The 24,000-nt window shown below is 34.0% G+C and overlaps 1 protein-coding gene and 1 long non-coding RNA gene across 3 annotated transcripts in view; both read left to right on the forward strand.

Annotated features, from left to right (window-relative positions):
• The window catches only part of LOC145259208 (uncharacterized), a 101,768-nt gene extending 101,004 nt beyond the window's left edge, over positions 1 to 764 (forward strand). Inside the window, exon 2 of the long non-coding RNA XR_013864140.1 lies at positions 1 to 764. This exon is cut by the window's left edge and continues 433 nt beyond it. This is a non-coding gene — a long non-coding RNA (uncharacterized LOC145259208).
• Positions 1 to 24,000, forward strand: part of LOC145259207 (neuronal membrane glycoprotein M6-a-like) — a 1,045,587-nt gene that overhangs the window by 221,004 nt on the left and 800,583 nt on the right. The window lies entirely within an intron of this gene.

Genomic DNA, 24,000 nt, shown 5'->3' on the forward strand with positions numbered 1-24,000 from the left:
TTAAAGACTATTATTAACAAAAAATCAATTCAGGTAACTTGATTATATAGTAGAGCTTACATCTATTTAATATAACCGCCTTCAACCTCAATAATCGCCTCAATACGTGTCCGGAACTTGGGAGCATGGCATATTCCACAAACGCTCGCGGGAACTCAGCGAATACTCGGCGGATACTCTGTGTTCAGGCTGGCTTTGGTGTGGGAGGTCATGTTGGTGATGTTCTCGACGTATGACTAAACGAAGTAGCCCAGCGGGTTCAGGTTGGGGGGGACTAGTCATTGAGAGAAAGGTACATAATCGTAGCATTCCTTCTTAAGCCAAGCCTGGGTCTCTTTGGACGTAAACCGGTGCAGAGTCCTCCTGCCACACCCAGGGTCTGCCAGCGGCCACCTGATCGCGTCAGAGGATCACCACACTCATCAGCATATCCAGGCACACTTTGGTGTTGACTTTCAAGCCAACTTCGAAGATGTGAGGTGGTATGATGTGACCCTCACTTAAAACCACACCAAAGACCATAACCGTAGCCGGATTTTTTTACATCCACCTGGGCACATGCATGTTAATCGTGTCAATCCAGCGATTTATTATGATGGTATTGGCAATGGTCCTGTTGTCATAACTTGGATCGATAGAGAGCATGGTCTCTGCTCTCGCTCGTTGAACATTGTATCACTTTCAGACATGTTAGAAGGTTCCTATCACTCTTGGGATTTGTACACAACTGGTCAACTAGTAGATGGTCTGCAACAAAAAGAAAAGAGAGAAGAAAACCGGTTTTCATCAAACGGAAATGGAATTATGTCACCTTTTCTAGGGCGAAAATTGTATCATTTTATCATGTATTCTATAGGAAGGTTACTCAAAAGTTCTGACTTTCTTCTTCTAGCAAGACGAAGCAGTCTCTATCTTAGCGATATCGGAAAAAAAATGACCGTATAGGCATTTCGTGATTGTGTGCCCACCAGCTTATGTTCAGTGTTAGTTGTTACATGTTGTGTATGTTATGTCAGCGTTCAAGCTGTCGAGCGACTGAACCAGCCAGATTCAACAATGGCCTTAAAAACTCCAAGATGGCTGGAAAAAAAACAACACATACGATATTGTTTCTTCTTATAGATTGACTTTATATAGCCATGACTAATTTCTTTTTAAATTAAATTTTCTGATTTTCTGATGAGTATACGTTAGAAAATATTCAGTATTTACATGCTAATAATGATTGTTTCTACGTAACGAAACAGTTCTGTAAAATATACGGAAATGTGGATATGGGGAAAGAACTGAATAGTATGCTGAATAAATTCCCTGAAGAGGTCTTTAGTTACGTGTAACTGTCTGACCGAAACATGCTCATGAATGTATAGCGGTATATAAAAGCTTATATAAAACAAAACAGAAAAAACAAGTGTATTTTGCCCTATTTCAGTATTGAGCTCTCTTGTATGAACCTCTTTATTGGTTGCTTCATCTTTGGAAAATATTAACCTGGAATAATTATATACATATATGCATATAGTCGAGTTTTAATCCTGGCTTGAGATAGTTGCTGGTCTAGCCGCACTGATAAGCTGTAATACAGCGAAACAGTACTGTATATGGTGTGATGTTATGTGTGTGTGTATGTACGTATCTACATAAATGTATGTAGATGTATGTTATGTAGTACGGCATAATCACGTTGACACACCGGTTCTCGCCAGATCACCGAAGTAAAGCAAAGTTGACCCTGACTAGTATCAGATAGGTGACCATTTGGAAAATCTAGGCGCTGTATATGCTCTCCGTTTATCTTGACATTATTTCCAGTCATCTTGAACCTCCACTTGTTAATGATGTTTAACAACACTGACTCAGGATTGGTGTAGTTGGATTTGCGCAACTCTTTCCACAAAAATTCCATGCGCAGACACCCTTCTAGTGGGTTTACATAGTCTTTCAAGACTGAAGGAAGCTATATATATATATATATATATATATATATATATATATATATATATATATATTGTGTACAGAAAGTTGTTAGTTGAGACAGATCATTGGTACCGTCGGTTTCAAGCCCGATAATAAGGCCCGTTTAAGGTATCCTTATCAAGCTCTCTTCAGCCAATATTCGTCTCAAAATATAAGTACGCTCTTAAAATTTGGATTTTCCTTTTAATTGAGCACTCTGCTAGAATTCTTTTTCCAAAAAAAACTAATCATATATATATATATATATATATATATATATATATATATATATAAAGCCGAACGTCTGTGTGTGTGTCCGGTCACGAATAGGCTCCTATATGGTTGACTGATAGAAAACTGATCACATATAATGATAGAAGATGTATCGAGACGCAGAAATGGGTATGTTTGATCTGGCATAATGATGATTCATTAAAATTGTGGGGTCTGCGTACGCGCCTGGTTCACAAAGTATGGAAATAAAAAATTGAAAAATTGAAAAAAAAAGTTTACAAGTGTTTTTGATATCGATGTACATAATACTACTTTGATAAATATGTTTTAACTTAAATAGGGATGGTATAATAAAATTGTGGGGTCTGCGTTCGCGCCTGGCCTCCATAGAATGGAAATAGGCATACTCTTTAATAAAGACTTTTCATATCTATCTGCGTAAGTATACTTTGATAATTATGTTTCAGTTTGAAGAAATATGGTATCATAAAAGTATGGGGTGTTTGTTCGCGCCTGACTTCCATAGAATGGATATAAGTCACACAGTTTAACAAGGTCTTTTAATATAGATCCACTGAATATTGTGATAAGTGTTTCAGTGTGAACAGGCATGGTATAATAAATTATGGGGTTTATCTATTTTATTTTTACTTTCATCATATTTGCTTTGGTTTTGATACCCCCGAATTCGCAGCTATCTCTTTACAACTCTTCCTTTTCATAACCTATCATACTTTCATAAATCAGTCCATTTTCTATAGGCTGTTTTTGAACTCAGTCAACGACAGGTACTTTTGCTAGTATATATATATATATATATATATATATATATATATTTATGTGTGTGTGTGTGTGTAAATAAGAGATAGTAAAATATTTGTTTTTGCCGTTCTTAATAAACTATAAATTCTAGCACATTATTGGTTGACTTAATGAGAGATTAACGAGTACGCCGCCATTGTTTCGGCTTTAGCAAAGACTGAACATAACAAAAAAATGTCACAGCAAGGCTCACCTTGCATTTTTATCAATTGCAAAATGGACCTAATATAAGAAATGACTTGTCGTCACCGTCTCCAACATTCCGTATCAACTTCTAAGTTTGTTTGAATTCATAGATAAAAAAAAAATCGGATTATTTACAGTTAATTTTCTAAACAGAAAAAGGAACAACTTTACAAAGTAAATGTTGCGAAACAATGGGCAATCTTTCTTTGTTTTTTTTTTTTAGGATAAAGAAATTTTTTTGAATACATTATATGTTCAACAACGAGACACGATTACCCCGACTGCTTACATAACTAGGTATACGTTACTGATACGTGAGAATGTTGTTTAGGTCATTTGCCTGTTTGTTCTCGTCTATCATAACCCATGCAAGACCGCATACCTGCTCCATACAGCAATATATTTCCATAGTGTATATAAACATAGTTTATGTAAAAAAACAAAAAAAAAAAAACTAATGTAAAAGGTGTGACTTCCATATAGAAATATTGATTTGATTTGAACAAAATCAAATACGCACCAAGTGCGCTTGAAACCAAATCACAACGTATTATTTAAAATAAACAAATATTTTACTTGTTAATTTATAACCAATATATTTCGGAGCGATACTCAATCTTCAGTGTGTTGTTTCCCTTCTTCTTCTTCTTCTTCTTCTTCTTCTTCTCCCTTGCCGTGTTGTCAAGTTGGAGAAAGAAAAGTCTTTTTTTAAAGAGCCGCGCGTTGTATCTGAGCGGTTGTATTTTGAAATGTTGGAACGGTGCGTCGTTGTGATTTGGTTTCAAGCGCACTTGATGCGTATTTTATTTTATTCAAATCAAATCAGTGTTTCTATATAGAACTCACACCCTTGACGTTATTCTCGCGTCACCTACACACTATTCCAACAATTCAAAATTCAACCGCTTAGATACAAGGCGCGGCTCTTTAAAAACAGACTTTTCTTGTTCCAACTTTACAACATGGCAAGGAAGAAGAAGAAAAAACAACATACTGAGGATGGAGTATAACTCCGAAATATATTTGTTATAAATTTCAAACAAGTAAAATATTTGTTTATTTCCTGATATTACGTTGCGATTTGCCTTTCAAGCGCACTTGATGCGTATATTATTTTATTAAAAAAAACAAACAAACAAACTATTATTTGGGTCTTCAGTCTACTGTTCCCATCGTCGGTGTTATTCTTGCAACGTTTGGGCCGATGTAACTTCCGACTTCTTAAGGTTTATCTAGTCGGAAATCTTTGTATCGAACTCGGAAATCTTTAGGAACTTTCGAACTGAACCTTTTACTTAATCCACAAGTCTTCAAGAGTCTATGGCGTAACAGATAAAGTATAAATTAAAATTCAGTTGAAAGTGACACTCTTCTGAATGTTGAAGTTCCAATCCCCAGTGCAGGCGATACTAAAAATACACTTGCGAATTACTGAATACTTCCATCCGGACATGGCTGATGAAACCAGAGAAAGCTACTTCCGTGGATTTAATAAAGGATTCGATTGAAATTTCATACGGATTCTCGAGTTCGACTTGATACACCGAAAAAGCTAGAAGGTTACATCGACCGAACCGTTTTGAGAATAACATTCAAGATGAGAACAGGTCTTGGATATGACCTTAAACTATATCCGATGGTGAGGGCCCCAGCTTGCAGGCCTTAGGGAGTGTGGAGCCACCCTTTAATTGCCATTGCTCCCAGGTCCACTGTGACCCGGAGTGGTAGCATCTGTTAGGGTCCCAACTATGGGTTAAATAGAATACGACTTAAAAAACAAATATACTATGTTAAAAAATCGTTCTTCAAAATCACCAGATTCGGTATTAAATAACCTGAAAAGGGTTGATATGCCGTAAAACAAAACAACCAATCAAAACCAAGATGAGAACAGTAGTCAGAAAAATTCAAATAATCCAAATTATCAATCTTCATCTAAAAAAATTTTCAAAGAGAAAGAAAAGAACTAATCTAACAGATTCATTGTTCGATAACTACAAAAAGAAAACCATTTCGAATATTTAGAGAGATATGAAAAAAAAAAAAAATAGATATCCGATCAAAAATAATTCATACATACTTTGATTTCTGCTTTCCCCGTTGACAGCCAACATTCGGTGATGTATAACGTTGCAGTAATATAAAACACCCATATTTACGTAATACTGCATGAGATCTTTTGCGTTTCAAGTATAAAAATACCCATCATTCGTCACCAATTATGCATGACACAAACCAATTAGGCATTAAAATTCTCAGAGTCCAAGACGAGCAATATAATGTCATTCGGAAGGCGGACTTTATCAGTGTCAAGCCGCAGCAAACTTCGGGATTCCACTTTTTTTTTTAAACTACTGATTTATTATCCAAACCAGAAGAAGTGGAAAATAATCATGATTATCTCGCCTAATCATTTAAGACTCTTATATTTTTTATGGAAATCGCACCAGACAAAGCATGAAACCACTTGATGAATAACAAAATGATGGTGATAAAAAATGGTTCTTCATGATCAAAAACATGCCAACGGTATGAGATAGAATATAAACAACCCAGAAAACAGCAATTCTTTCCCCTTTTTGAGAAACATTGATATTGGAATGTGAGGACTAAAAGAATAAAATAAAGAAAGGGAGAATTACTCTCCTTATATAATATTCTTCGCATTTAATGATAATAACATTAACCATTTTATTCGTTCATGTTTGTGTAGACACTTATTATATGATGGAGATCATCAAGTGAACCATTGTGTTGTTCAGTTTTCAGAAAATCATCCTTTTTTTTATTAATATCTATATACTGATATATATGTACTGGTAGTGGGACACTAAAAATTTAAACAATACATGATAAGACATAAGTTTTTTTTTTTTTTTAGATATTTATACGATCTGAATGAGTTGTAGTAAGAGTACTTTTTAGCGTGAGAGTGATATCCTCGCTCCCTTTTCATAGGAACAAAATAACATTAAGTGTCAGATGGAATTTACTAACCTAGAAAACAGCAATTCTAAGAAACATTGCTTCTGGAATCGGAATTTACTGGAATTATTATCTCAAGCGACGCCCGGTTACCCTGCTAGCAGTTTATATGATTAATAGGGCTTTGACAACAGCATATTATTTTCCTTAATTTTATTCTCAGCTATATATTCATCGATATCTTTTATGCTTTTATGTAGAGTGATGTGGTTCTCGGTTGATTACTTGTATCTAACCGTGTCCGATATATACTCGAGAGTCAAAACAATGAAAAGAATATGCTGTTGTCATAGTCCTAATGATAAAAGATTATTTTTCTTGTAGACATTTTGTTTTTGATGAACATTGTTCTATTTTATTAAAGTGTTGTCAGTATCTGTTTTGTTACCTAGATATTGTCGCCCTGGGCAACCCTTTAGCCTGTCTAATTTTTAGTGCTTGCCTTGGTGTATTGTTTATTTATTTTATATAAATGTTGTAAGCACCTTGAATGATGCCCACTCGTTGCGTACACACACACACACACACACACACACACACACATATATATATATATATATATATATATATATATATATATATATATATATATATATATATATATCGTTAGTTATCATTCGTATCATAACAAAAAGATTTATCTAATTCGCAGTCATAATATTTTACTCATGTGTTTATGTAGTACGTCTTACACGTGTTTCGGTGAATAGCAGTTCACCAAACAACTTATCACAGACACATATGGGTCTTTCGAATATATATATATATATATATATATATATATATATATATATATAGATATATATATATATATATATATATATATATAGATATATATATATATATATATATAGATATATATATATATATATATATAGATATATATATATTTATATATATATATATATATATATATATATAGATATATATATATATATATAGATATATATATATATATATAGATATATATATATATATATATATATATATAGATATATATATTTATATATATAGATATATATATATATATATATATAGATATATATATATAGATATATATATATATAGATATATATATATATATAGATATATATATATATATAGATATATATATATATATAGATATATATATATACATATATATATACATATATATACATATATATATATATATATATATTCGAAAGACCCATATGTGTCTGTGATAAGTTGTTTGGTGAACTGCTATTCACCGAAACACGTGTAAGACGTACTACATAAACACATGAGTTCTTACTACAACTCATTCAGATACACATATATATATATAACATATATGTATATATATAACATATATATATATGTATATATATAACATATATATGTATGTATATATTTTTTTTTTTTACACAGTGATCACCACTTATCAAGGCCCGGAAGCCACTCAGGGATAACGGATATTGCAAGTACATTACGTTAGTGAGGAGATTTGCTGAAATGTTTACTTGAGACTTTGTTAACATTGGACTTGAAGACATCCAAGTTGTAGTCCAGAGGGAAGCAGGCAGACGGAACAGAGTTCCACAGGCGTGCAGTTCTAAGAAAGAAGCTTTGTTCATGGAATCCGTGTTTTGATTTAGGCACAGATATAGAGTGGGGGAAATTGTTCACAGTGGATTCAGCTAGACGGGTGTTTTTCGTGAAAGATTGGCGAGGGGGGACCAGAGATTGGAGTTCAGACGAGCATCTGCCATGGAAATAACGATAAAACAAGGACAGGCTCGCAACGTCTCTTCTGTGGAAGAGAGGTTGCAGAGTAGATAAAAGGGCATTCCCCTCGGAATTTAATAACAAAAAAATTAAATTAAAAAATGCTTTTATCATTTCTCAACATTTTCAAATTTTCTCATTTAAATTCATTACAAAAATATTTTCTAAAGTGTGTGACTTTACATTGCTTTAATCTCGCGCCTAAACCGAGCGACAGCACACGGGTTTGAACATGTACCGAAATAGGACATATTTTCTTTTCGGGAGGCTACGACTCCTCATTACATCATTATGAAGAAGAAAAAAAACTCAATTGGACTGATCTCCTTGATAAAACCATGTTATTGGCGAAAATTCGGAATTTAATGACAACACCAAACAAATAAATAAATAAAAATAAAAAAAAATGATTTTATCAATTCTCAACATTTTTAGGTTTTCAAATTTTTTTATTTAAATAATTATTTTAGTTTCTATGTGTTAAGTTGATGATCTAATTATTTATTTATTGGCTCATTTTAAAATCTTAGCATTAAATTCAACATCTTGCTTCCATAGTACCATTTAACCCTAAACATATTCTGTAAATTTTTCTTTTTTAAACATTATTTCAATAAGGTTTTAGGTGTTATAACAGGAATTTATTTCTATGAAGACAGTTTTGTATAACATCTAACTTTTTGCTTAAATTTTCCTCTTTAGAATTCACTTTATGGTATGCCTCACGTAAACACCTTTTTGCATCTTTTTGATTTAATAGGTTCATACATTCTAGCTTTACCTATTATTGACAATTTTAATTAAAATTCTTTTCTATTCTTATGTAGATCCGTTACCCAATCACCTAATGCAGTAGTTGTATTTCTCTCCTTATTTTTAATAATTATTTTTTGCCCTATCATTATCCTCTTCCCGATTTGGTTAATTCTCTTGTCCAATTTTAAATGATGCAACATTGTTTCGGTATCTGTCCCTAAAAACACATTCAGTTTCCCATAGGTATATCTTATCCACTTTAACTTCACATTTGTATACAATTTCAAAAAATAAGCAATTACCCTCTAATGGACATTCGTTAGATATTCTACAGTTACATTTTCTCTCCGAATTAAATCAATTTTATTGTTCACTATTTTGTTTATTTTACCATTGCTATAACCTATTAATGGCAGTGGTTGAGAAATAAAATTCAATTGTATTCTTATTAATTATTTTAGGTAATCTATTTTCAGGGGTAAGTTCTGATCATTTACCTTCTAAAACACTTTAGAGATATTATATGATATGATATGATATGATATTATATATATATATATATATATATATATATATATATATATATATATACATATTCCAAGGTCGTACCAGTGGTTTCATTGCGCTGAATCAATGTACGGCCTTGAAATATGTATATATAATGTCGTAATAAATATTGTATCTTCTGCTCTCACATCCACGATCGAGCACTTTATTGGATTTTTTAATCGCCCCTCTGACACGCTATATATATATATATATATATATATATATATATATATATATATATATATATATATATATTTATTTAAATTGTGATTCAATGAATTTCCAAAAACTCTCATTGAAATGAAATGAAGTGGTTGAGTTTCATATCAAAGAATTTTTATTATTCTAAGCAAGACAAATAATACTTTAGAAAGTTAATCTCCTTAACCTATAGGGTTTCGATGTCTACCATCTCATCAGAGGAGAGAAAATATTAGCAAATACTTATAAAGGTAGGCACCCTATTTGCTAAAGTCAGTTTCCATAACAACTGATTGTTAAATAAAAACTATTCTAAAGGATATATATATATATATATATATATATATATATATATATATATATATATATATATATATATATATATATATATTCAAGGTTGAAAAGTATTCCAAACATTAAAAGCATTGAATTCCAACAAAGGTCGTTGATAGTGCTCAATCAAAGAGAACAAATTATCATTTTTTAATTTTCTTTATGTAAATATAGGCATATCTTGCCATGATGTGCAGATCGTTTCGATCATTATTGACCTCATAAGGCAAGAAAACATTTAAAATTGACAAAGTTTTAAAACTTTTTTAATTTTAAAGGAGAATTATTTTACCATGTCTTGTGTGAGATATGGTTTAATGATATTATAGGATAGCTTCGAATTGTTCAGGGTCGCCTGACGAAGTTTCATTGACTGAAACAGATGGCTGTTTGTAGCGACTAATGTAACTGTTTACTTTCGAATGAATAATAAAAATATTTTGCTCTTGTTATTGAGCACTCTGTAGCAACGTCGTTTTATTCATTAGTCCCTACTTTTGAACATCTCAAGCCTGGATGTATATAATTAATTTTAATACCTACAGACACTAGTGTTTCATCTTTTCAAGAATCAGCAGTGCAGGGAGTCACGCTTAGCGCAGATCGGGAGATTTGAACCCGGCCACGAAGCCATCTCTGATTCCGTTAGCAAAGAACAAACCGCTCGGCAAACGTTAACCGTGGCGAGAATACAGTTGAAATTAATATTTATATGGACTGTAAATATCATTTCAGATGGATAGTGATCATGTAATCTTAACCTCATGATCTACGCATATGTATATGTATTTATATGTATACCTACGAGGGGCGTTTCAAAAGTGAGGCCTCCTATTTTTATTACGCCCGAATAGATCAGAGGGGATTAACAAATTGCATTATTGTGACGACTAAACTTACGCATTTATTACCTGAAATCTTTTATCTTTCTGTTGCGGATATTGACGGTGTTATACTCTAAGAAATCAGCTCCTGTCATGAACATACGTCAGAAGCGGAGATGCGTTATTGAATCCCAGGTAAAAGTGTATTGAGTATGGTAGTGACTATGTGGAAAAGTAAAGTCTGAAGCATAAAAAGTTGCTCGTTTTAATGGTACCACTCCCGTCTTATTCATTTGTCTTCCCGCGATAGCAAAGTTAGACACAAGGTCAGTTTTTAATGTGACGAAAACTTGACTTCCCAAAATAGAAAACTCTAGAAATAGAAAAAAAACTCTAGGAATTTTTTTTTCATTATTTATATTTTATTTATTTTTCTATTTTGCTGGGAATAAGGCATTCTATCGGATGCCTGACATTTTCCCGCCATTCAAACTCCAACCGAGAGATCATTTTAGGATTCTAAACGTTCCATTAAACACAATTGGTTAAATCTCTCTTGTCCTGGATTCACCGAGTGTATACGGCAGATAGTTTTTGAATATTTCATAGGCTCGGTTGCTTATCTGATTACTGAAATAGTGAAGACCTTCCTAAAATTCCAGTCTCATTTCATGTCGTAGATGAGACCTTGATTTTCAGTTATACCTCCGTCTAGAATGTTGACTTAGATGTTAATTTGGTCGTAATTTTCTTCTTATTGCTTCAAAGTTGACGCCTACAAAAACCTGCTAATTGAAACCTGAGATTCGGGGTTGACTGCAAAAGTCATTACAGTCAAATACTGGTATACAAATTCTCTTATAAAGATCAGCTGCATTTATTTTAATGCAAATCATTATTCAAGGTCAATACTTATCGTTTAGTTAACGTATTATGGCTTATTTTATGCATAAATTACGACGACTTGAGCATTTTACTATTTATGTACGGTAATTAAGGCAGAACAAATGTAAGACAGAGCATGGCAATTGCATCTGTTCATTATTTATTCGTGTAATATTTAGCCACAGCAGATTAAGGCACGACAAATTGTCTTTTCTTTTCTTTTTTTTTTTGCTAAAAATATTTGTAAAAAGAAACAAATTCTTTTCAGATTTAGAGAAAAATTAAAAAAAAAATATCGGCATCAAACATAAAAAATGTTTTTAAGGACGTAAATGTTTTTTAAAGTGTTTTTTTTTTCTTATGTTTACAAAAAAAACCAAAAAACAATGAAAATAAATATATCAACAAGCAAACCTTTTTTTTTTTTGCCAGAACTTCTTTTCCGTACAACACAATACCGGGAAGCTACTTCCACGCTGACTATAACATGGCCGTTTTCAAGCCCAACATAAACAAGTTCTTGTTAAATCGTCCACTTAATTAATTAATTTATATCCATTACCGACCATCACGGTGTTGTCTAATCTGACATTCATGGACCCTTATTCTTGAGGTGCTCCGGGTCTTGATAAGCGGTGACCCTATAGTATAAAAGTCACCCAAAGCTCGGCTCGTTAGTTCATGAAAAAATAATCTTGCTGATTTTTGCAAAGAATTTTAGCAGAAACAAAACATTGTATCAGTCCGTCTAAATTAAAATCGGCTACTTCTTATTATTCTTGACATAAGAATCCCAGGTTACTCAAATGTTGTGCCAAACCATCACACGAATAAAGAACCAGCAGGGGCAGTTGCCATACATTTGTCGTGCCGTAATTTGTTGTACATTAATTAATAAAAGCCTTTTATATCGTTCAAATTGATCCCGCTGCGACTCAGCTGTTGACGAATCTGCCCCGCATCTCCTTTCAAGATTCATTAATATCGGCAATAGAAAATTAAGTAAAAAAAAAAAAAAAAAAAATCGATAAAAGGAATTGCTTTTTTTGCTATCGGAAAATATTTAGGATTTTTCCGATTCCGGTACTGATATCGATTCCGAGGTCAAAAAAGTTCCAACTTTTCCGATTTCAGTCATTCCAGCAAAATTCACCTGAAGCGGGTTGAATCGGTTTCTTCTAAAGGAGGAAGTTTCTAGGGAGTATCAAATTTACAAGTGGTCCCCGGTCGCATGCATTTTTTTTTTTTTTTTTTTTTACGATTTCTGATTCCGCTTAACTGTCCAAGCACTAGTAATTGCTTTAGAAATCTTTCTCTAGCCAAAGCTATTTTGAATTTAATATTTGAGATTTATTTTTGTAGGTAATTAAACTAACAACTTAGCACCCTCATTTCTCATCAGCCTACGCTGACATACACATCTTTCAATCCTCTTCCCTGTCACCATGGTTACTGATTCAGTCATCTGCCTCAGTAAAATAAAAAAGTTTTTTTTTCCATTCTGATTACACGTTTTAGTCTTGTAACGTAATTGTCATACACTCATCTCTGTTGTTCTCTTGGGGTTCTTGTTTCGTTACACATCTGTAACAAAGTTACAGTACGCATATATATATATGCGTACTGTTACTTTGTTACAAATATGTAACGAAAATTATATATACGGCACAATCACGTTGACACACCGGTTCTCGCCAGATCACCGAATTTAAGCAACGTTGAGCTTGGCCAGTACCAAATGGGTGACCAGTTGGGAAGGTTAGGTGCTATATGTAACGCGAGGGAAAATGCCAGGTTGAGAAACTGGCGCGGTGTATCCTTCCCTCAGGGTAGATGAGACTCTATTAAGCTGTGGGAGGCACCTCGTCTAGTGAAAAAAGATGAAGTCTACCACCAGAACAGATACTGCACTTTGCTCCCAGACAACTCTGTTCTGCTTTCCTTCTTTCCAACTGGCTGCAATGTCGTTGTCTTCAAGTCCAACGTAAACAAATTATTGATGAGTCATCCCCTGAAGTAATCCAAATTGACAAATTTCCACTACTAACGATGATTACGCCATGTTTACCTTGACCACTGTACACTCATTAACCCTTATCCTCGAGTGTCTTCCAGGCCTTGATAAGTGGTGACTCCTTATAAAAAAAAAAAGACAAGAGATTCAAGAAAAAGATCGGGTACTTTGTTTTCAAATAATTGCAAAATCGGTTAAATATCTGTAGACATTGTGGCAGGATTTCTTTGAAATATTATCCGGGCAATCTGGCCATGTGGAGCATCTGGGGGGGGGGGTGAGTAAAAAGAAAAGGGGGGGGGGGAACAGATACTGAAGCCGAATATGATGCAAAATTCGCTAAGCTCCCTGATGTTAAGGAGACAGTTGTTCAGCCGAATTATCCCAGTCAGACAAGAATATTTATCTTATTTCTCAGACTCTGCAGAGCGTCCCTTACCGCATTCTACTTTGAGTGCAATTTCTTTCTCGAACCACATTGTCGCCATCTATATCAACTTATCTATCCCCCCCCTCTCTCTCTCTCTCTCTCTCTCTCTCTCTCTATATATATATATATATATATATATATATATATATATATATATATATATATATAATGCATGCTAACGTACACTCGCCAAGACCTCCAACAGATGCCCGAAACAGCAGATAATAACTGAAGCGTACAACGAAAATAAATGTAGCGAGGAAAGTTGTCCTGCGAAAGGAATTGTCGATCCCTTAGGGGGGGGGGGTCCACTGAGCGAGCCCTTCAGACTAGGGAAAATGAAGAGAAAAGTAAAAAGCTTATCTCCGTTTTCTTAAACATTTTGGCGACGAGACTCGCGTAAAAGCCACCAACAACGTAGCTTTCATCGCAGAGAAAGTTCGTTCTCTCCTTGCACTATCTTCCTTTGCCGTTTTCCCCCCTTTTTTAACGTTATGGGTCAGGATGCGGATTTTGAATCCAGATCTTCCTCCGTAGACAGATATAGAGTTAAAAAAGAACAAGGGAACTAAAAATATTTTGAAAACATCTATTGTCCATGACATAAATTGGATATTCGCCCGTCGGGATGACGAGGACTATCTGATCATATCTGAAGCGATGGTGGATAACTCGAAGTGAATTGTGAAGCAAAGGTTGTGCAATCTCTTACTATGCTTCTATTGAGTCGGTACTGCTTGATTCCGTTGTAAAAAGAAGTCCAGGATGACTGAAAACAATGCCGAGGTAAGCAGAGAGCACATACAGCACTTGGTATTCACAAATGCTCACTCATATTAATATTGACCAAGATCAACGACGTTTAACGTGAATAGGCTGGAAAAAAACGACCAGTAGAAGAATGGTATCATCCTAGGAAACAGTGACTGGGAAATCGAGTCACAGTTGCTTACCTCAAAGTTGACGTCAGATAATGGAGACAGAGGTTATTTAACATGTGCAGTGTAGATGCCAAGGATAACATGAAGTCTGGCAGCAGGACCAACTGTTAGAGAAGAGGAGGGAGTTGTGTGTTAACCAATCTGGTCTGCTGAACCCAGTCTTTCTCATTTTCTGTATACTAAGGGAAACATCTTTGCTTTGTTTCCTTGCATTCGTCTCTTTAGAATCACACGGAATAATAGTTAAAACCGGGGGCAATCGTTTTTCTCTTCCACTGGCCTCCCTGTTATCTTCCTTAAATCTGTTGCTAAGAAGGCAGTTGTTGAACCGAATTATTCCAGTCAGATAATAATATTTATTTTATGTCTCCCATTCTGCAGAGCGTAACTTCCCGCATTCTTCCTGGAACCGCAATGGCCTTATCTATCTATCTATCTATCTATCTATCTATCTATCTATCTATCTATCTATCTACACACACACACACACGTGTCTGTATGTGTGCGTAGGTTTGTATGTTATTCATATGTTTTTCGTATATTACATACGACATAATCACGTTGACACACCGGTTCCCATCAGATCACAGAAGTTAAGCAACGTTGAGCCTGGGTGACCATTTTGGAAAGCTAGGTGCTGTCTGTGTTCTCCGTTTATCTCGGCATTGTTTCCAGTCGCCCTGAACCTCCACTTGCCACTGGTATTCAACAACGCCGATCCCAGGAGAGGTGTGGTTGTAGATTGCGCAACTTTTGCCACAAAAATTCCATGCGCATGCACCCTTATAGTAGGTATCCATAGTCTGTCAAGACTGAAGGAAGCCACCATGTTATTCCACGAATTCTATTAGAGAAATACATTCAGGATTATAAGCGGTGTTAAAAGCATAAAAACGATGCTATTTTTTTTCGTTTGTTATATTTTATTTTGATATTTCGAGCGGTGCTCTGCCCTTTGTCAAAAAATATTACGAAATGAATCAAAATGGAAACCGTTGAGAATACTGGAAATATTTGGATAGCGTTCAGTATTTGCCATTATAATTAACGCGGAATCTCGTAATCGTTTGACAAAAAGAATTTTTTTTATTAAGTTGGTGCAAAAATAATGTCGTTATATATATACATAGTCGAACGTCATAAAACATTATTTTTGCACCAACATAATAAAACATCTCAAATATTTCCAGTATTTTCAACAGTTGTCATTTTTATTCGTTTCGTTACATTTTGTGAAAAAGAGGAAGGACCCTCGAAATATAAAAAAAAGATATATAACAAATTAAAAATAACAGTTCCATGCTTCTTAAAATACTTAGTGTTATGACTATTATCAGAGAAACAAAACAGTATGAGTGTTATAACTTTATTTAGTGTTAAGTTTATTATTATAGTATCAAAACGTTATGACTTTGTTTATGCTATGGGCTATTATCATACTAACATAAATCCATTAATGATATGTATTGGCTATTATCATAGTAATAAAATGATATTAGTGTTATGACTTTGTTTAATTTTGAAGTTATTATGAGAGTAATGTTTTAGTGCCGTGGCTATATCATCGGTACTTACGCAGAATAAGAACCGCGCTATCGTAAGAAGTTTCCGAACAGTTTACGTGAAACGCCGGAAGATACCAGAAGATATTTTCGTGATATTTTTGGTGCAAACTCTGGTCAATTTTTTTCAATGGAAAATTTATTATTTCTGTTATTATGAAGATAATTCAATGAAACAATTTATTGCAAAATGAAAACAATATTCTGTTTACGTTACGAAGAAAATACAATAAATAATTATTGGACAATTTTTTAGTAATTCGTATTATTTGGATTGATCGGATTACTGCTCTCACCTTCAGTATCATGTTCACAACGTTTCAGCCTTCTTCAGGTGTATCTTGTCGAACTCAGGAATGTTTCTGTGGAACTCGAGAATTTGGACGGAATTTCGAACGGAACCCTTTATTTACTTCATGGATAGCATACTCTAACCACTTCCAAGTACTCAAACAACAGGAACCCCTGGTGCAGTGGTTAAAGTACTTGAAAAAAAAAATTAGTTGTAAAAGTGATATTCTCCTAAAGGTTGAAGGTTCAATCCTCAGTGTGGACGACCAAAAAATATAATTACAAATTACTTATGACTTCTATCAAGTCATGGCTGATAGAACAAGAGCATGCTACCTCCGTAAAGTAAATAAAGAGTTCCATTCGTAATTCCGTCCAAATTCCCGAGTTCGACAAGATACACCTGAAGAAGGTCGGAGGTCACATCAACCAAAACGTTGGTAAAATGACACTCAAGATGAGAACAGTAGTTTGATGAATACAAATTATACGAATAACCAATTCTCATCTAAAAAAAAATTTAGAGACGTAATTTTTAGTAAACTTAAATAAAATTACAAATCCAATTAAAGAAAAGAAAACACTCGTTGTAAGGTAAGTTTAATGAATATTTATTTTTTGGAATAAACAACAGAAAGCAAACAATTTCTTTTACATTTTTTATTATTTTCTTTGTTAAAATTAAGGTAATTATTTAGTTTTTATATAATAAACCAATGATAGCAAACAATTGAAATTGGCTCAGCATTTTCACCGTCGTTTCGCCATTTTACGTAAACAGGCCGGGACATTCCGACGATAGCACTGTCCGTATTCTGCATAAGTACAAACAAAACATCATTGCCCTTATGGCCTAGTCATTGTCTCACATGACGGCTTTTCTCAGCTGTGAAATCCGTCCAAAATGTAAGAATCCATTGCGCGATGGGCGGTCCTTGGAGAGAGGGAGAGAAAGAGGAGACGCGTGCTCTGACGCAAACAACCCTAACCCTAACCCAAACACTCATCAACTCACCCTGGTACTGTCGCAGAGGGGGCGGGTTAAACGAAGGAGAAAAGTGCAAAAAAAAAAAAAAACAAAAAAAAAAACAACGGTTCTTGACTAAGTTGACGACATAAATAGATGCCCTAAATTCTTAAGTTTGTTGTGAAAAAAAAAACCCAATTTGACTAACAATATCATGAGAAAAGATATATAAAAACGTTGTTAATGACTAAATTTGAACGCATGTAGATTTTTGTGCGTGCGCCATATTTAGACTTTATATAAGAATACCTGTCCCAGGAAAGATAAAATTAAGAATAAAACATTTTTGCATCACTTTCATGACCTCTTCCAAAGATTCGAACGAATACATAATTCTACTAAACCTTATCTCTTGCATCCTTATTCAAATGATGGTCAGAATCCAGTTTACGATTTTGATTCAAGAAAATATCTGAAATTAAGACTTAAGCTCAGGTTGTCTTAAGAAGAGATTGAAACTCAAATAATATCGCTTTACTAGAGTCTAATGATTATGGATAAAATTCGGTGCAAATCTGAAATATTTTAATTTTCTAATCGGACGTTTGTATCCATACTGTAATCATTTAAATTATCTGTAAATAAATAAAGAAAATCTAAAAGTAATAATAAATAAAATTTAAAACAACTGAAATTTGAGAATATTTACTGAATGATGTCTGACACTTATTGCTAAAATTATACAAACATCGGAACTATCTGAATTTTAACAAAGAGGGGCTCGGAGACAGAATGTATGAAAGAAAGAAAGAAAAGAAAAACAATTAAACACATGGAGAAATATAAGTTATTAAATCTCAGGCTTGATTTTTCGATTTTTATTTCTTCTTGTATTTATGTTTTCTTATGTGTAATTAACACACATTCGCGCATATATATACTAGCAATTAGACCCGCAGTGGCCCGGGATTAAATGAGGATCAACAAATTTTCCACGCTTCCAATACTTTTATTGTCATCAAATCGATTAGTTGCCTGATCTAGTCGGGGACTCATAGTGACTTAGTCCGCAATGCATTGTAGAGAACCTACTGTTGATTTTATAAAATTATTTTTATCTAATGGGTTGAATTAAAGCTAAAATGCATAAGTACAGTACAATGATTAATTGTTCTGAACAGAAACATTCACTTGGAATGCGCCCTCGTTTTAACAAAGAGCCAGTTTGATTTTATACGTCGGGCCCTTCTGCTTGTTCTGTGGTAAAACTTCTTAAATTCACCAGCGAAGTTAGACTGTATAACGGTGTTTACTTTAGTCAAAACCGGCCGGGTTCGAATCTACCGACCGGCTGTAATCGTAACATCCTGCACTGATAATTCCCGAAAGGATCAAACACTTGTGTCTGTAGGTATTAAAAAATAATTGTAGTAATAATTATGTCGGCCTCGATTTTAATTGTTGAGCACTCTAAGTTGAAATTAAAGTTGGTCACAAGCCATGAATTTTCAACGCATGGTTCATATCTTCAGGAAAAATGTATTTATCAAAATGATCATTATGAATAACCATAGATCTTGTTATATTGCTATATTTTGAAAATTAGTTAAAAATTGAAAATTCATTGATTAAGAAAAGAACTTTAAGTTTCTTGTATTCCTTGTTTCAAACAATAAATATTTTGTTTTAAAATTCTATATTTTTACTTCAAAATATTTAACTATAAATCCTGCAATTATTACTTTGCTCTATCTCGTATATTGTGCTATTTTATTTGGCTGGAATTGTCTTATATAAAAATACTTCCTCTCAACAATATTTTATAAGTCTATAAACCACAAGATTAATCTGTTATTTAGCTCATCTCGCTGTTCGTACATATATATGATGGAATCTCCCGTCGATTTCGACTATGAGGTCCGCCACAACAACTAAGTTGTTTGGAAATCCACACAGATGGTTTGTTTATAGTGCTGAAGGTTTTGTGTAGAACCAACCAGCCTTTTGGCTGTTACTGCTAATCCTTGTCGGTGCAGATGACTGCCACAAGACAAAGCACACAGTACAACGCAGATTTTACATCAGAGTTACCTTTCCCTAGATGCATGGTACATCGCTCCCAGTGAATTAATGCGCCTCCAGATACCAACCTGGACATTTCTACGACTCGGCGCGGTACATACAGCGCCTAGGCTTCCCAAGTGGTAATCCAAACTTCGGTAATCTCGCGAGAACCTGTATGTCAACGTGATTGTGCCGTATTAAGTTTCGTATTAAGTTAAGATTGTGACGGATATATATATATATATATATATATATATATATATATATATATATATATATATATTGTGTGTGTGTGTGTCAACTGTTTAAGTGAATTTTTCTCGTTATTTCCGGCAGGTTTCTAAGCTGTACCATATGTTTCTGATTATTTCGAAGATATCTGTTAGTTGGATATTATTGTTTTGTCTGTGGATGGAATCAGCAATTTGGAAAGGGAAACTGAAAAAAAAAAAAAAAAAAGATTTCTAGCAGATTCCAGAATCTTTCTGCGTTTCTCATTCGACCACACACGGACGCACTGAACGCAATATCTGTACGCGAGTTGGTTTGTTTGCGATTTTACCAAACTAAAATAATATGCATTCCAGTATTACTTTTTTTTTTTTTTAAATAAAATATATTTTTTTCGCACAGAAAAAAAAAATGGTTGCTTAAAGACAGGTTATTTAAGGAAGTATTTATGTAATCTCTGCCATCTAAACTGTATATCCAATCGCTGCTTACTTATGGGATCACATGAGCCAGATTATATAAACACAAACGCTTAGGATCCCCATATCTTTTTTCCATCTTCACTATTACGGTCGACTTCCGGTAACGGTTGACCGCATTACGTAAGAAGCCCTTGACGACTCTCGCAAGCAGTGTTGCTAAGATTTTCAAAACCCGCTAGATCAAAAACAAAAAATCTCCAGAAAATCGCTAAGTTTTAATTTTTCGTATCCGATATAAAATATTACATATATACAAAATATTTCGTGTTTTCTATAGAGATTTTAAAATTTTAATGTTATTTAAATTATTATTCATAGTTCTAATGTTGTTGTTTTTTTAATATAATTTCATCAGCAGCAGCAGCCCTGCTACTTAAACAGTGTCGCCAAATACGGCTCTCCAAACTGTAGAGACATAGTGATCTCGGGAAGACAATTAAAGATGGCAGTTTCCTGTTGCTTTCCCTCTTGATTCGGTGGTGCATCTCCTCCTAATGAGCTAAACGCGATGCCAACTTAATAAAGGTCGACAGGAGATTATCTCTTCTAGCTTTCGGCTATGCAAGGGAGATAATCTGCTGTCGTTCTTTATTAGAGTTGCCTCCTCTTTGTCAACCAATTTTTTTTTACAAATTCGAAACAATGACCATAAAATATAGACTAACTCACAGAATACGAAAATATCTGCAGAGCCAGTAACTTTTCTCTTATCTTTTCCAAACAACAACCAATATGCCTGAGGACGGTCGAAGGACAATCCGACCGAAACGTTGCACAAATAACACTCAAGATAAGAACAATAATTTGATCAATATAAATAATATAAACAAAATACAGGTTTTCACACAAAATAGACGATATTTTTAAAAAATATTTTTTAGTTTTTGAATATATTTTTCGTCTAAAAGTACAATATCGCGCATGTTTAAAGCGTTAACGTTCAATGTATTTACGACCATTTTCAGAAAAATCGTGAGGAAATAATTTAATTTTGCCTCTTATATGCGATTGTCTGCCCCTGCCGCTCTCTAAAATAAAATAAAAAAATGTTGTCCGTAGCAGTAGTGCATAAGCGCCGATTTAAAAAAAATGAAAATGTACAACTACTACTGTTCTCCATGTATCATTATTTGCAAAATGGTTTAAAACAATTTTCATATGACTAGATAGGAAATGAATTGTGGATGTGTGGGTGGTAAACGAAATTTCCAGATTTTGTAGAAAAAAAAACACTAGCCATTTGATCCAAATTTTACTCGCCAGATACCAAACAAAATTACCAGATCTGATAGGAAAACCACTAAATTGGCAACAACGGTCGCAAGCAAAGCCTTCTTTTTACAATTGAATAAGACAATAGTTGTTTTGGGGCCGAAACGTGTTCACTTGTTAACATATCATTTCATCACATCAGATGCCTCTCTATATGACCCTCCCCCCACTTGTAAAACGTTCACAAAAAAAACTCGTCTACAATATGGCCGTCTTCAAGTCCAATGTAAACAAGTTCTTGATGAACCGTTCCCCTTAAGTAATCCAATTTACCAAATTTACACTTCTAACGATTACTATACTACTGTCCTTTTGACCACTGTATACTCTTTAACCCTTTTCCTCGAGTGGCCTCTGGGTCTTGATAAGTGGTGATTCCTTTGTAAACAAAAAACAAAAAAAACAAAAAACAACAACTATAACCGCTGTCAATAATTTCCCTTTCTCATTCTTGGTACCCAACTCTAAAAAAAATTCCATGATCAAAGTTTCTTACCAGGCTCGCCTGTGAAACACAATACTGCTGAAATGCTTCTTAGCTAACTAAAACATGGTTGTTTTTAAGTCCAATGCAAACAAATTATTGCTGAAATGTTTTTTCAAATAATCAAATCCTGCTTAGTTTTTACCATTATTACGGATCTTCACGGAGTTGACTTACCGTTCACCCGACAACACATTAACACTTCTACTCAAGTTGCCTTGATAATAATCAGTGACTAATGAATAAAAAATAATAAGTTCGACGTTTTTGTATATATTCGTTTTACTGTCTTATATATACTAGCAGTTCCGCCCGGCTTTGCTCGGGCCCTATGTACTGTTCATAACTTTATGTGCATATGTATATATTAAAATTTATGAATATGTATGGTAATGCCTTTCTATATAAAAGGCTTCCTTACCTACCATAGAGAAACGTTGGTAGAGACCGCAGACGTCAAATTTTTAAAAAACTTTGACCCCAACTAGCATTTCAGCCCGGCGTTTCCCGGGTATTTGGAGGTGTATGTTGAGCAAAAAAAAAACAAAAAAAAAACGGTCAATTTTTTAAAACTTTGACCTCTATTATTACCCTTTTAACATTTATTGTTTAGGGCTCAACTCAAGTTATTAAGTTGGATCCATGTCCAAGGAACCTATATCTAAAATTTCAATTTTTTATACCCAAAATTGGCGGAGGAGTTTGGTAGAGTTCTCAAAGGTCAAACCGTTGAATTTTGATCCCTTAACAGCCACATATCTGGCTGAAAACGGATTACAAAGATTTTCCCAAATCTCATTACCCTGTATATAAAATTTCGAGTCTGTAGACTGAAAATTGACAGAATTATTACGTATGGAAATGTACACAGACAGACAGACAGACAGACAGATAAACAGACACTTTCACTTTTATAGATATACTAGCAAGGGTGCCCGGCGTTGCCCGGGTGTTTGGGAGTGTATGCTGAGCAAAAAAAAAGGTCAATTTTTTAAACTTTGACCCCTATTATGACCCCTTAAAATTTATTGTTTTGAACTCAAATTGCATTATTAAGTTAGATCCATGTCCAATGAACCTATATCTAAAATTTCAAGTGTTTAGACCTAAAATTGGCGGTGGAGTTTGGTAGAGTTCTTAAAAGTCAAATCGTTTAACTTTGACCCCTTAACAGCCAAATTTCTAGCCGAAAACCGATCACATAGATTTTCCCAAATCTCAGTACCCTGTATATCAAATTTCGAGCTTGTAGACTGAAAATTAACAGAGTTATTGTGAATGAAAATGTATACAGACACACAGACAGACAGACAGACACGTTCACTTTTATAGATATTTAGATAGATATAGATTCCCTGTTTCTTGTCTATATAAAATACGAGGCCTGTTCAATAAGTTTCGAGACTATTTTGCACACACATCTAAAATTGTAGTAGACTTTTGAAAATTCATTATGGTATAACTATACACCTGATGAAATGACTGGCAAATGAACAGCTACAGCAGGAATTAGAATACATCCTACTAATCATCACAGCTGGTGAATTTCAGAAATGCTATCCGGACGTGATGACACTTTAGAAGAACGATATCCGATAAAATTCTGTTTTAAACTTGAAAAAAAAAATGTCACAGGAACGTGTGAAATGCTTCATACTGCTTTTGGACCATCTTGCATGAATCGAGCATCAGATTTTGAATGGCATAGGAGATTCAAGGAAGGCAGGGACTTTGTGAGGGATGATAAGAGGTGTAGGAAGAGTAAGAAGTCAGAACACCGTC

The sequence above is a fragment of the Euprymna scolopes genome, chromosome 34, assembly GCF_053919585.1.
Source record: "Euprymna scolopes isolate OS-2025 chromosome 34, ASM5391958v1, whole genome shotgun sequence".
Taxonomy (NCBI): domain Eukaryota; kingdom Metazoa; phylum Mollusca; class Cephalopoda; order Sepiida; family Sepiolidae; genus Euprymna; species Euprymna scolopes.